The sequence below is a fragment of the Dendropsophus ebraccatus genome, chromosome 7, assembly GCF_027789765.1.
Source record: "Dendropsophus ebraccatus isolate aDenEbr1 chromosome 7, aDenEbr1.pat, whole genome shotgun sequence".
Taxonomy (NCBI): domain Eukaryota; kingdom Metazoa; phylum Chordata; class Amphibia; order Anura; family Hylidae; genus Dendropsophus; species Dendropsophus ebraccatus.
In genome coordinates this window covers 54,947,605-54,960,818 of record NC_091460.1, presented here as the reverse complement: position 1 = coordinate 54,960,818, position 13,214 = coordinate 54,947,605, and the positions used below count along the sequence as shown (strand labels likewise).

Genomic DNA, 13,214 nt, shown 5'->3' with positions numbered 1-13,214 from the left:
GATCGTACACAGTGTTTACACGAGCCGATTATCGCTCAAATCGTTATTGCGAAAATTTGAATAATAATATCTCCGTGTAAAGGGACCATTACGGCTGATAATCGTTCAGTGGAATAGAAGGCAACGAGCAGCTGACATGAATGATGTCGGCTGATCGTTGCAGTAATTTGTCTTTCAACATGTTTAAAGACAAAAGACTTAGATAGCAGCGATCTGCTGCTGTCGTTCTGTGGAATAGGAGTGGTGGCAGCAGACCGCTGCTATCCCCTATGGGCTTCCCGGACGATCCAGCCATCACCCGGGCAGCCCCCCTCCCCCCCGCACCTCCCTACGGCCGCCCTCCCCAGACCCACCCGCTCGCTGCCGCGGCGGCAGCAGCGAGCGGGGAGCGAGGAGCAATCGAGCGCTGATAGTGCTCGTTTGCTCCTCCAGTCACCCTGTGTAATAGGGGCTTAAGTGATACATATCACTGCATGTAAACCATTAGTACTTAAGATCAGATAAATTCCTTTTAAGGTAAAAATAAATTTGAATTTTAGTAGCAAGTAATTGAGCCGCTTGGGGTGTAATATGAGAGGCTGAGTAAATGAGTGTAAATAGGTTGGAAGATGAGAGAGAGATGAGAGTGGGTGGAAATATTTGTAGATGAGTAGATGAGTTGTGATATTTGCTAGCATTGCCTGGCTGTGTCTAATGATTATTCACCTAACATAATAGCAGAATAGACTACCTATATGCCACCGCATAACTGCCCCAAGGTTTCTCCTTCTTGCTCCTTCTGTGATGGGGAGGAGGCTAAATTACCATCCAGCGGGGGTTCCAGTAGTAAAAGGGACTGTACCATCAGGCCTGGGCTGAAGCACTGGAGGCTGGCTGACCCACCCCTAGTTGGAGGAAACCTCCGCCCCTGTATGACACGGCTCCATTAGAATCAATGGAGCTGTATCATAGAGGAAGGGGGGTTTCCTCCCATTGGGGGTGGGTCAGCCCGCCTCCAGTGCTTCAGCCCAGGCTTGATGGTATAGTTCCTTTAAGATGTCTATAAATACATCTGACTCCATATATCCACTATACCCAACTGGTCAGGATTGGAGAGTATCTTATTGAGTTATTTACTGTACCCTTTATTATTGGTCCAATATTCACCATCTATAACACTTGTAGGAGGGAACAGGTAGAGAGGCCGCTTTGTATGCCCAATGACTTGCATACATTTGAAATATTCATAGGTATGACATTTGGGACCAAAGAAGTAGAATTTTTGCAGATAAACGTAAAGGGTTTGTCCAGTAAAAATCTTTTTCTTTCATATCATTTCAGAAAGTTATGTAGATTTGTAATTTACTTCTATTTAAAAATCTCAAGTCTTTCCATACTTATCAGCTGCTGTATGTCCTGCATGAAATATTGTTTTCTTTCTAGTCTGACACAGTGCTCTCTGCTGCCATCTCTGTTTGAGACAGGAACTGTCTAGAGCAGCAGAGAATTTCTACAGGGATTTACTACTACTCTGGATAATTCCTGTCTCGGCCAGAGGTGGCAGCAGGGAGCACCCACACTGAAATGAAAACACTTACTGCAGGACATACGGCAGCTGATAACTATGGGAAGACTTGATCTTTTTAAATAGAAGTAAGTTACAAATCTATATAACTTTCTGAAACTAGTTGTTTTGAAAGAAAAAGATTTTCACTGGACAACCCCTTTAATGTTTATGTAAATAGTAGAGAAATAAGCTGGAAGGTGCTGAGAACTGACTGGCTTTGTTCTACTCTGCCCAGTAGCGAAATTAGAGGGGGGCCCCCGGGCCGGTCCCCCCCAGTACACTTAAGGGCCGCAGAGGCCGGATGTTAATTAGGTCGCTCTGCCACTTTAAGGCTGGCCGGAAGTAGCGGCCGCTGCACTCAGGGCAGACACTGCAGCTTCCTGTCTGTGTATCTGCTCACTCTATACCAGGGCAGAAGAAACACAGACAGGGCCCCCTCCTCACAGCCCGGGCCCCTCCCCTGCTCCCTCACTACCTCCTCCGGCTGCTTCCTGCTCTCGGATGTCGGGACAGAAGAAGAGGAGGGGCCCAGAGTCCGACTGTGAGGAGAAGATCAGAGAGCTGCACCACATGGCCCCCTCAGAGCTTCCCTGCAATTACAGTAAGTGCTGTGTGTCCTGGGTGTATGGGATGTGTGTGTGTCCTGGGTGTATGGGATGTGTGTGTGTCCTGGGTGCATGGGATGTGTGTGTGTCCTGGGTGCATGGGATGTGTGTGTGTCCTGGGTGCATGGGATGTGTGTGTGTGTCCTGGGTGCATGGGTTGTGTGTGTGTGTGTGTGTGTGTGTGTGTGTGTGTGTGTCCCTGGGTGCATGGGATGTGTCTGTGTCCTGGGTGCATGGGATGTGTCTGTGTCCTGGGTGCATGGGATGTGTCTGTGTCCTGGGTGCATGGGATGTGTCTGTGTCCTGGGTGCATGGGATGTGTCTGTGTCCTGGGTGCATGGGATGTGTGTGTATCCTGGGTGCATGAGATGTGTGTGTGTGTGTCCTGGGTGCATGGGATGTGTTAGTGTTTAAGGCTATGTTCACACTAGATAAGTTCAGTAGTAATCATGGTCGTTGTAACAATGGCCGTGATTTCTACTGAACTTATGTAGTACTGCCTTCTGAGGAATCCCGGCCGGAGTGTATACACGTAGTATACACTCCGGCCGGGATCCCTAGCAGCGCCATAGAAAACTGACATATCCGTTTTCTGCGGCCGCTATTCAATGAATAGCGGCTGCAGAAAGCCAATGGAGCGTGTGGCTCCGGCCGCACGCTCCATTATGTGCAGTGGGGAGTTGTGATGCGGATGCACCCGCATTAGAACTCAGCGGCGCTAACTCCCATTGTACCCTGGTGGCAGGACATGATGAGAGTTGTAGTTTGGTAACAGCTAAGGAGTCACTGGTTAGGAAGTAATCATTTAGGTAGAGTTTATTTAGTAGTGTTCTCAAACCTGTGACGACTCAACTCCCATCATGCCCTTCTGGCAGGAGATAGTGGGGATTGTAGTTTAGGAACAGCAGGAGGGTCACATGTTGGAGAACACTTTACTAAATAAACTGTACCCCTAAATGATTGCTTCCTAACAGTGGCTCCTCAGCTCTTACCAAACTAAAACTGTCATCATGTCCTGCCACCAGGGTACAATGGGAGTTGTAGTTTTGCCACTGGTAGGGAAACAATAATTTAGGGGGGAGGTTTATTTAGTATAGTGTTCTCCAACATGTGACCCTTCAGTCACTACAAGACTAGAATGGTGACATAATGGAGGTTGTAGTTTAGGAACAGCTGAGGACCCACTGGTTGGAAAACAATGATTTTGGAGGTCAGTAGTAAAGTACATTAGAGAGGACAGTGGTACAGTACATTGGAGGGGACAGTGGTAGAGTACATTAGAGAGGACAGTTGTAGAGTACATTAGAGAGGACAGTGGTAGAGTACATTAGAGAGGACAGTGGTAGAGTACATTAGAGAGGACAGTGGTAGAGTACATTAGAGAGGACAGTGGTAGAGTACATTAGAGAGGACAGTGGTAGAGTACATTAGAGAGGACAGTGGTACAGTACATTAGAGAGGACAGTGGTACAGTACATTAGGGGACAGTGGTACAGTACATTAGGGGACAGTGGTACAGTACATTAGAGAGGACAGTGGTACAGTACATTAGAGGGGACAGTGGTACAGTACATTAGGGGACAGTGGTACAGTACATTAGAGGGGACAGTGGTACAGTACATCAGAGGACAGTGGTACAGTACATCAGAGGACAGTGATACAGTACATTAGAGAGGGCAGTGGTACAGTACATTAGAGGGGACAGTGGTACAGTACTTTAGAGGGGACAATGGTACAGTACATTAGAGGACAGTGGTACAGTACATTAGAGAGGACAGTGGTACAGTACATTAGAGGGGACAGTGGTACAGTACATTAGAGGGGACAGTGGTCCAGAACATTAGAGAGGACAGTGGTACCGTACATTAGAGAGGACAGTGGTACCGTACATTAGAGAGGACAGTGGTATGGTACATTAGAGAGGACAGTGGTACAGTACATTAGAGAGGACAGTGGTACAGTACATTAGAGGGGGCAGTGGTACAGTACATTGGAGGGCAGTAGTAATATAGTTTATTAGGCAGGCAGTAGTAAAATACACTGTGGGCACAGTATAATACAGGGACAGTGGCACTATTTAATATAGAAACAGTTCATAAGAGGCACAGTTTATCCAGGGGGGCAGTGGTACAGTTCATTAGGACAAAGGGGTACCATTTATTTAGCACAAAAAAGGGGGCTAACTGCAGATGGAGGCACAAAGTGGGGGCCCAACTAGTGTTGAGGGCACAAAGAGGGGGGGGGGTAACTACAGAGGGCAAAGAGAGGGAGCACAACTACAGATGGGGCATGAAGAGGATGTCTTACTACAGATGAGGACACAATGATGGATCCTAACTACAGATACAGGCATAAAGAAGGGATCTAAGTATAGAAAGAAGCACAGAAAAGGAAAATGACTACAGATTGGTCTTCACAGAGGTCTCAGTTACTGTTTAAGGGCACTATGATGGAGAGTTTGTATAGAGGTGGTTAAAGGTGCTGTAAAAGTAAGGTGCTGAAGATGTTTGTCTGGCAGATACTGCTGTGATGATTTGTGGTTGGAAGAAGTCTTCATGATGGAAAAGAAAAGGAAACCTGACCCACTCTGATCAGAGAAGACGTCACCTGTGAGTCACTGGATGTGTCTACACTGTACTTACACCTCTATTTGTTTGGGGTCTACTGAGGTTCCCTGTGGGTAACATAATAGGTTGGGGGCCCACTCAGACTCACTCGCCCCCCCTAGGCTGAACCCCTAGCTACGCCCCTGACTCTGCCAGAATGATGTTTTGTTAAGCTGTGCCCGGCAGGGATGAGGAAGCCTGCCCATTGTGGCCTGACAGGTTTCTGTGTGGGCTGTGGATGCCATGTGATTCTGAGAGTGAAAGTATGGGCAGAGGAGTGTACCCACCCTGTGGGAGTGAGAGACGGGAGAGGCACAGCTACAAGGCCAAGAAAGAAGAGAGCTCCTGGAGCATGGTTCAGGTGAGGGGAGCAGTACTGAAAGCAAGATCCAGTGTGTGTGTGGGGACTGACAGATCTGACTGCAAGGTCACAGTACAGTGAGTGCCCTTAGAGGGTTTAGGGTGAATCAAGCCTAAAAAACACCACAACCCCAGCATAACTATATTTTGTGTTTCCTTGTAAGAGCCAGCAAACATATTAAGCTTTGTGCTGTATATTTGATTCTGAGACTGCTGACCATAAAGCCTTTGCCTTGTTCAGCATTACCAATGGAAAATTGGACTGTGTATGTTTTTCTGTCTGCACCATCCTATCCGGGCAGGTGACCACCAGCACACCTTTCCCTTTACAACCACTATTATTATTATTTATTTATAGAGTACCCTTGATTCCAGAGCACTATACAAGAGATATGGGGTAACAAACAGGACCATTACAAGATCAAAACACATTACATGAAGGGAAATGGCAGACTGGTACATGGGGAAGGAGGACCCTGCCCGCGAGGGCTTACACTCTCCATACCTTCCGTCCTGCACCCCATTTAAACAACGTTTCATGTTTAGGTGTTTATGAGTAGGAATATTGCTATTCTCTTACACCCATTAAAGTTACAATGTAACTATGCTGTACTGAAAACAACTTTCTTTATCAGTGCATAAGGCTGGGTATACATCTCAGGACTCTGCAAGAGCCAAATGATCTCCTGTAAATTCTGATCAACCATTGTAAATATAATAGGAGAGAGGCAGCAAACTATAATAAACCAAACCTTTCACAGACATAGCTGAATGGAGAACAATCAGTTTCTCTGTTTGGAATAAATGGGCTTCATATAGTCAACTAGGCAGAACCCCATAGGATTCCTACCAGGTCACAAATATCTAGTAGAAAGACCCTTTGGGAAACCATGAAAGTGAACCCTTTCACCATGGAGTCATGGTAGAACATGCTGCAGTGCCTGTATTACCCATTTATTATTTTACATACAATATATACTATCCTAGATCTGGTGTGTATTGGTGCAATCTACTATCCTAGAGCTAATGTATATTGGTGCAATGTACTATCCTAGAGCTAGTGTATGTTGGTGCAATGTTTTATCCTAGAGCTAGTGTATATTGGTGCAGTGTACTATCCTAGAGCTAGTGTATATTGGTGCAATCTACTATCCTAGAGCTAATGTATATTGGTGCAATGTACTATCCTAGAGCTAGTGTATGTTGGTGCAATGTTTTATCCTAGAGCTAGTGTATATTGGTGCAGTGTACTATCCTAGAGCTAGTGTATATTGGTGCAGTGTACTATCCTAGAGCTCAGGTATATTGGTGCAATGTACTATCCTAGAGCTAGTATATATTGGTGCAATGTAGTATCCTAGAAATAGTGTATATTGGTGCAATGTACTACCCTAGTGCTAGTTTATATTGGTGCGATGTACTACCCTAGTGCTAGTTTATATTGGTGCAGTGTACTATCCTAGAGCTAGTGCATATTGGTGCAGTGTACTATCCTAGAGTTAGTGTATATTGGTGCAGTGTACTATCCTTGAGCTAGTCTATATTGGTGCAATGTACTATCCTAGAGCTCAGGTATATTGGTGCAATGTACTATCCTAGAGCTCAGGTATATTGGTGCAATGTACTATCCTAGAGCTCAGGTATATTGGTGCAATGTACTATCCTAGAGCTAGTATATATTGGTGCAATGTACTATGCTAGAGCTAGTGTATATTGGTGCAATGTACTATCCTAGAGCTAGTATATATTGGTGGAATGTACTATTTTAGAGCTGGTGTATATTGGTGCAATGTACTACCCTAGTGCTTATGTATATTGGTGCAGTGTTTCAGTTCACTAGTTAAGAGCTATTTAGACTGTATAACAACATTATCCAACAATGTCATAATCCAATTACAGCCTTTCAGTGGGTTCCCCCTACATATTTCACATGGCAAATACCAGAGGACATCAGAACCCGTAGAACAGGTTTCCTTTATATTCATAGTGATAATAAACCATATGGAGGCCACTGTAAAACAATCTAGCAATTCAAACAAGAGTACTGCAGAATAAAAGCTAATGCAGATAGCCATGTAATGGTGCCCATAGAAAATACTATAAGATCAGTTTGTACTCCTAGATTCCACTAAATATACATGGAATTCTTTTTTTTGCTCAGTTATTATTACCACCACGCATCCCGGCCTGACTCCAGGTCTGATGATACAGACTGACAGCTAGTTCACCAGAATATGGCTGGGTTGGCTGTGGCTGTATTACGCCTGTGTGTAACTGGCCCTAGATATATTAGAGTTACATGATACATGGGTTAGGGCGCCATTTCTCTTCTCTGCCTAGGGCATCATATACTTGCAGAATCCTCATACTAAAATGAGAGCCACTCCTTGTTCCGTGGTGCTCATAGGTCGAGCTGCATAATACCGATGACAGGTTCCCTTTAAGAAATAAAATCCTGTATGACATAGAATCCAAAAATCTTTGGGGCATTGTTGATTATGTTACATATTTTCCTGCCACACATAGGCCTTTGGTTGCCTCCGGACTGGTACTGTATATCTTTATTTACCATATTAAGCTGCTATCTGATGAATCATTATCATGTAACTAATATGAGAACTCCGCTAAAGATTTTATAAACCGCTTTTAATGTTTAACCACTCCTTTATACCTCTTCATTGTAGCTGCACTATTCACCAGTGTTTAGGGAGGTGACGGCAGACATTGACCTATTTTGTGTGCTGTACTCTTGGCCAGCGTTGCTATGCACTGTATAAAATAGCATACTGTTTGCTTTTTGACAAAGGGTAACACTGATCTTGTGCAAGGTTGAGATTGGGCAACAACTCAGAGACTCCAATCCATTGTCATAGACATGAAGAGATTTGGCGGGTTTCCGACAACTAAAAAAGTCTGTATACATAAATCAGCCCCTTATTGATGCCAGTAATCATTTTTGCATATTTGTTTTTCCTTCCTCGGCTTCTAAAAACCATAACCTTTTTGAGTTTCCATCCAGTGAGCTGCAGGAAGCTTTATTTTTTGCACAATATTATGAACTTTTTAACAGGATTTTTTAATTTTACCATAAAATGTAATATGAAACAAAAATCTTTGTTTGAAAAAGCAATGCAGGGCAATGTTCTTTCTGGGCGGCTGTAATTTTAGCAGCAAAAGACGTCTGTCTATTGATAATGACAGCAGCGAATAATGTTTATAATTATTATTATTTGCGGTGGTCATTATCAATAGATGGTCGTCTTTTGGTCTAGAAAGACGTCCCTCATTTTCCTGTTGTGGGAACATAGCCTAAATCTGCAATTTTGGAGTATTTTGCTGTTACACCATTCATCTCTTCAGGTTAAACTGTGGGTCAGTGGAATTACAATGGAAGAGAAAAATTCACCCTTTATGGCAGTTTTTTTTTTTTTTGCCAGTCATCATTTTGATGGGAAAAGACATCTATCTTTTCATAATGATGGCTGCAAATAATAATTATGATCATTACATGCGATCGTCTATTGGTGTAAAAAAGATGGCCGAAAAACAAAAATTGTTAGGGAGATTTATCAAAGGGTTTAACATATAGACTGGTGTAAACTGCCCAAAGCAACCAATCACAGCTCAGCTTTCATTTCACCAGAACTGTGATTGGTTGCTGTGGGTAGTTTACACCAGTCTATATTTTACACCCTTTGATAAATCTCCCCCTGTGTGAACATAGCCTTTAACATTTAAATTTTTTTTCCTCTACAGGGCTGTATGAGTCAGGGGAGTTGCAAGGTCCAAGCCCCAAACATTTAAAGCCGATCCCCAAAAGTTTAACCAGCTAAAGGAAAAAGAAGCAACTCCCCTTTCACCCACTTCAAATCAGTTCCTCTTGCGCTGCTCATTCTCCTCTTATCTTCCGGTCCAGGCAGTGTGGCATAGAGGCACTGCCATTGCTGGATGTGCCCTGCAGTCCTTCTATAATTCATCTGTGTGTGTACCTTTAAGATGCATATCTGGGGCAGTAATGGGAGGTATTGGCTGCTATGTGGGGCACTACTGGGGGGAGTAATTAGTTTATTAGGCAGTACTGGGAGGAGTTAGCTACTACATAAGGTGCTATTGGGGGGCTTACTACTATATGGGGCACAATTAGGGAATTAACTAGTATATAGGACAGTATTGGGAAGGATTACCTACTATATAGGAGAACTATTGGGAAATTAACTACTATTTGGGACAATACTGTAGGATTACCTACTCCATGGTAAAATAATGGGGTAACTTTAGGGGTGCTGTGAGACTGTCCCAGCCAATTCTATATTGCAGCAGTGGTGATCACTGCTGATTTCATGTGGGCATGGTGCGGGCATCAGTTGCAGGTTACAGATACTAGTTTGGTGATCTTAGTTGGCAACGTTATTTGGATCAAAGTTTTTCAGTCTGTTGGGTTGTTTACTCTGTGGTGTGGAAGGAGCACACGGTGTGTTGTGGGCAGAGGGTGTGTGTGTGCGCGAGTGTTGGGACCTACTTTATAAAGGTTGCCTTGAAGGGGGCTGTTAAATTTTTTTAAATCTTATAATTTTATATTCTTAATTAGTGAACTACAAACATTATAAATCTTTGTGGGTGAAATCCTAGTCAGGGAAAAGGGAATTGCTACATCTAATAAATATTTAGCTGACTCCCTGGTTGTCCAAGTCTAACATTTTACCCAACTTCTGCAGATGCAACCTTATCCTGCCCTCCTGTAACAAGGACCAGGCTACAATAAATAGCAGTATTATATTACTGAAAAAGAGGTTTATACCTAATGATGAAACATTCAGTTACAATGTAACAGTGACTCATTGGTCTCTCAGTGACAGACAGGAGCGTTGTACTGTGTACAGTGCTGTGTATATAAGTGCCTGTCCTTCCTGTTCTGCCAGAGCTGTGCCGTATTTGTCACAGATCACCACTCTGCTGCATAACACACCGCTACCACCTTGGCGTAGTCATGGCACTCTCAGACCTCTGTGAGTATTTGTGTTTTTTATTAAGTAGATTATATTCTGGAACCAGTGTCGTAGCTACAATGAAGGCAGGGAAGGCGACTGCTATGGGGCCCCTGCAGGAAGGGGGCCCGAGGAAGCCTGCCCTGCCTTCATGGTAGGTACTCCGCTCCCCCAGGGGTCCAGAGAGGAAGAGGGACCCCCACTGCACTGTTCAGCCCCCTCACTGTAGTGCCGGGTGAGCGGGCTGAACAGAGGAGCAGGACCTGCCAGACGGCACAGGAGAGGGATGAAGGACCTTTGGGTCACATGACCCAAAGGTCCTCAATACATCTATGTGAAGATCAGCCCGGACTACAGGAGGAGGAGGGGGGAAGCCTGGGAGCTGTAAGTGCTGTGTATGTGTGTCAGTGAGTGTATATATGTATCTGTGGGTATATGTATATGTCAGTGTGTGTATATATGTATCTGTGTACAGGGCCGCCAACAGGGCATTACTGGCAGTACAGGTGTATGGGGCCCGGCCTATGGGGGGGCCCGGGTCTCCCACACACTTCACTTTTATGAGAAGCCTGGTATACAGACAGTGCAGGGAGAGGGGAGAGCTCTACTTAACTAAAATCATTAGGCCCTCCTCCCCCCTGCACTGTCTGTGGACCGGGCTGCAGAATCCCCCCCTCCCTTCACAATGGACCGGCCCCCTCCTCAGCAGCTCCCAGGCTCCTGTGGAGCTGGTGACTTCCGTCCTGTGTGCTCTCCCAGGTGACAGGAAGATGCAGCGGGCCCCCTCTCCTCTCTCCTCCCTCCCCCTCCCTCCCAGCTGTGACGTCTGTTCCCTCCAGTATACAGCTCTGCAGTCGGGGCAAAGGAGGAGGGGCTGCAGGCTGCTGACTGGGAGCAGAGACTTCACTCGCTGGGGGCCTCAAGGATAAAAAGTAAGTGTGTGTGAGTGTGTATCTGAGCACTGTATCACTGGGGGCCTCAAGGATAAAAAGTGTGTGTGAGAGTGTGTGTGTGTGTGTGTGTGTTTGAGCCTCTGATCATATATCTGTGCAATCTGCATGTGTGTGATGTATATATGTCATCTGCATGTGTTTGTATCTGGGTAATCTGCATGTGTGTATCTGCATCTATGCTATGTGTCTGTGCAGAGGTATATATGGAATCTGCATGTGTGTATCTGCATCTATGCTATGTGTCTGTGTATATAGGTATATATGTAATATGCATGTGTGTATCTGTATCTATGCTGTGTGTCTGTGTATATAGGTATATATGGAATCTGCATGTGTGTGTCTGCATCTATGCTATGTGTCTGTGTAGAGGTATATATGGAATCTGCGTGTGTGTGTCTGTATCTATGCTATGTGTCTGTGTATATAGGTATATATGGAATCTGCATGTGTATATCTGCATCTATGCTATGTGTCTGTGTAGAGGTATATATATATATATATATATATATATATATATATATATATATGGAATCTGCATGTGTGTGTCTGTATCTATGCTATGTGTCTGTGTAGAGGTATATATATATATATATATATATATATATGGAATCTGCATGTGTTTGTATCTGTGTAATTTCTCTATGTTGGTATATTTGTACATCTTGTAATGTGCCTATATTTGTGTATACATGTATTGTGGATCTATATGTATCTGTGTGAGTGTGTGTGCATACATGTGTGTATCTGCCTATTTGTACAGTATGGGTTTGTGCATCTATTGTCTATATATATTAAAGGAGAAGTCAGGCAAAACATTATTGTGATTATGATGTGTCAGTATTATTTGTGGAAAAAAAACATGACATTTTTCAGCCACTCTTTTATAAAACAATAGTTATTTTTAAGGCTGAAAACATGACTTAATTGACTCGTAATTTAACACATATTATGGGCTTTAAATAGCCAAACGTATGTCCTGAGTTTTTGGATTAATGTCTTTGGTAAGGTGGGGGCCCAGACAAGTTGGCAGTATTGGGCCCTGGAATTCCTGATGGCGGCCCTGTCTGTGTATATATTTATATGTCAGTATGTGTATGTATCTGTGGCTATATATATGTGTGTGTGTGTGTGTATGTCAGCAATGTCTGTAGCAGTGGTGTATATGTGTGTGTTTATGTATGTCAGTTGTGTCTCAAGTGATTGACAGGTTTTCTCCCAAAGATGTTCTGCAGCAGCTTCTATTAATGCTGGGCTCTATTCATGGTGTATACATCAGCACTAGTGTAATCACATTACAGCGTATATATGTGTGTATGTCAGTGGCGTATGTGTATATACGTTAATGGTGCCTCTGTGTGTGTGTATATGTGCGTCATTGTCTGTGTTTGGCGGCGGGGGGGGGGGGGGGGGGGGGCGTACAGGATTCATGGATTTAACTTCAGTAGAGCACTGTAGATCTGTGCTTGTAGACTTTCCTGGGGAAGGGTCTTTGCTAAATAGAATTCTGGACATTCATGTGTGAATTTTATGTGTATTAATATTTGACTTCCTTGTGCACATTACAAATATTTTGGTTGGACGGACGACTGTCTAATGCATATTAGGGTTTCTCGACTCTACCCGGAAAGACAATGTTGGGAAAGAGAAGGGTAAAGCGTTTTGGAACTGCCTGATTCTTTATTTCTTGGTGAAAAATGTTTCTGCCAGAGGAGTCTGGCGGCGGCTTACTTTTCCTCTCCCCATTCAGAACACTTAGCCAAACCAGAAATAGCTTATGGCAAATGATATATATATATTGTGTGACATAAGAAAATAAATAGAAGCTTTTATATACTGCGGGTTATACTGTCTAAATATATCAAAAGTAGACTGTCCATACACCCAACATAAAAATACAAATCTTTTTCTGTGCAAATATAAAACTATGTGCACTGCCTCAAAGTGCATTAAAACACTCACAGGCTATGTTCACACAACGTATGAGACCGGCCGTTCTGTGACCCGGCCGAATGCAGTACCAGCCGCAGAGTTCTGATGCGGGCGCATCCGTGCGCGCCCGCATCAGAACTCTCCACTACACACTATGGAGCGTGCGGACGGTCCACAGTGTGCTCTGACAGGGTCTTCTCTGGCCGCTATTCAATGAATAGCGGCAGCAG

At 44.1% G+C, this 13,214-nt stretch overlaps 1 protein-coding gene across 6 annotated transcripts in view; it reads left to right on the top strand.

Moving 5' to 3' along the window:
• The window catches only part of LOC138797411 (toll-like receptor 1), a 24,754-nt gene that overhangs the window by 2,296 nt on the left and 9,244 nt on the right, over positions 1-13,214 (top strand). The window contains exon 1 of one of the 6 annotated variants that reach the window (XM_069977516.1): positions 5,033-5,118. The exons of 1 other annotated variant lie outside the window; for it this stretch is intronic. The gene's annotated coding sequence lies outside the window, so the exon portion shown is untranslated. Of the gene's footprint in view, positions 1-5,032; positions 5,119-8,006; positions 8,029-10,042; positions 10,124-10,436; positions 10,487-11,074; positions 11,094-13,214 lie in introns of those variants that run through there. 4 more of the 6 variants (XM_069977520.1, XM_069977515.1, XM_069977518.1 and 1 more) reach the window with 4 other exon arrangements.